A 2,284-nucleotide genomic window follows, 5' to 3' on the forward strand; every position below is an offset into this window, starting at 1 on the left:
GTGCCCTGGCCAGGAGGGTAGAGGCTTGAATCTTGAGTATTCAATGTTGAATGTTCAAATCTTCAATGCTGAATGTTCGAATCTTGAATGTTCAATCTCTTGAATCTCGACTGGTGTTGCACCCCCCGGTCCCAAGCGCTCTGGGCCCAGGAGGCTACGGACTGTATGGATCTAAGTCCTGGTCCACCTAAGCTCTCGTTCTAGTCTGAGTGCGAGCGAGTCTGAATGTTGAATGTTGACTGTTAAAAAAAAAAGAGGGGGGGGTCAGAAAGGGTTCTTCATAGAGGCCCAGGTGTGTCACTTGGTGGGAAAGCACTTGTCCTACATGTGTGAGCCTCTAGATTCAGTTTCCAGCACTGAAAACAAAATGTATTTAGAATGACTAGCATCCCATTAGATTGAAGATGTATTCACAGGTATTGATTCTTATGTCTGATATAAGGATCACCAAATACCATTTGGAACAAATGGAATCCAATTTTCATTTATAATGGAAACAAGTACATCCTGGGAAATATAGTAATACCAAAATTAAGTCAATGTGTCAGATTACAAATATGTAAGGTTAAGGTTTGCTGTTTTCACAAAAGGGAAGCTGAACAAACCCCTCCCAGCAGTTGTCCTATGTTTTCTCCTTACAGAAGTTTGGATTTGCTTCATGATCTCAGTATGAGACATAGGTGAATGTATAGATTAGCTCTGACTTTAGTAAGTGCTTCTGTCTCTTTTTAAATAATATTATCTAGATTAGCATTTTGCTCCTGTTCACTCTAAGCACATACCCCCACACACATACACACACTGTTAAGAAAGGTCTGTGTAAAAAGTGAACACTAATTCTTTGAGGCCATGGGACTTAATGGCAACCAAGTGTGGTATTTGTCTTCGTCACACTTAAATCTACACAGATCCTCCCTGAGTGGGTGTTAATGTAACCCAGCTGCAAATACACTTCTAGGAAGCTGTGCCATCAGGTAACATTATTTATGCTTCAAGTTCTTTATGCCTAAATCAAAATAACTCAATTCCTTTACCTTATAATGAGGATAATTCCCAACTTATGGAATTGCTTGCAGATTCTGTGATTATCAATAAGATCATGGCAGGGGAGGGGTGAATGCTCTATCTCCTTTCACTGAAGCTCCATTGGATTTGAGAAGGATTTCAAGTGTTATTTTAAAAAATACTTCATATTCTTATTTGATAACTCAGAATTGACACTCTTTTCTTTGTGTCCCCTTTTGAAAAGTACAGGCTTAACAATGCCTGCCCTGCCTCTTTTTGTTGATTATTCTGCCTACAGATTTATTAACTTTTAGCCATCTTTGAAAGAGTGGGTTTTATGTTCTATTGAGTTTTCTCTTGTTTTACAGTGTCAATTACATTGATTTATGCTCTTTTATTCTTTCTTTCGTTATACTTTATGTATTTAAGGTAACTTTGCCTTTTTTGATACAAGTATAATGATACAAATTTTTCTCAAACTCAATTTTACCTCCACTCAATAAAATTTGATATGTTATCATCTCTTATCAGTCAATTTAAAATGTTTAATTTCTTTTATGACTCCTATTTGACTATCAATTTTATTAAAATGCTATTTTCGTGGAGAAATTGAGCTTGTGATCATTAGAAGCTTTTAGAAACAATAACCTACTGACTAGCATGCATAATGCTGGAAGGTTTATGCACAAACGATCAACAGTCTTCCCAACCACAAACCCTGAAAGCTACAATAGCAACCCACCTGCAAAATATACCCTACCCACTAGTACACTAGCTGCACAAATGATATACGTGTAAGTAACCCCTTTTTATTGGATTTAAGGCCTACTACATGAAATGCAATCCATACCTGAAATTGCTAACAAGTTCAAAGAAGCAGAGACTAAATAGGTAATGGTTCCTAGACAAAATGTACTACTAATATTCTACTAAATGAACACAGCAGCTAAGTGACTCTTAATTATATATTGATATCTCCATAAATCAGTGCTGCCCACTGTAGTACACAACACTGAGCAACAGCCACAGAGAGCCTGCCTCAGAGTGAGGGTGGAAGGCAAGAACCAGCCACTAAACATTGTTCTGTGACCAACACACACACCTAACCCTAACCCTAACCCTAACCCTAACCCTAACCCTAACCCTCTCCCTAACCCTCTCCCTAACCCTCTCCCTAATCCTCTCCTTAACCCTCTCCCTAACCCTCTCCTTAACCCTCTCCCTCTCCCTCTCCTCCCTCTCCTCTCTCTCCCTCTCCTTCCTCTCCCTCTCCTCCCTC

At 39.1% G+C, this 2,284-nt stretch overlaps 1 protein-coding gene across 2 annotated transcripts in view; it reads left to right on the forward strand.

Moving 5' to 3' along the window:
* Tbc1d19 (TBC1 domain family member 19) overlaps nt 1–2,284 on the forward strand; it is a 114,963-nt gene that overhangs the window by 99,378 nt on the left and 13,301 nt on the right. The gene's annotated exons all lie outside the window — the stretch shown is intronic.

The sequence above is a fragment of the Mastomys coucha genome, unplaced genomic scaffold (genome assembly GCF_008632895.1).
Source record: "Mastomys coucha isolate ucsf_1 unplaced genomic scaffold, UCSF_Mcou_1 pScaffold22, whole genome shotgun sequence".
In the NCBI taxonomy this organism is placed as follows: domain Eukaryota; kingdom Metazoa; phylum Chordata; class Mammalia; order Rodentia; family Muridae; genus Mastomys; species Mastomys coucha.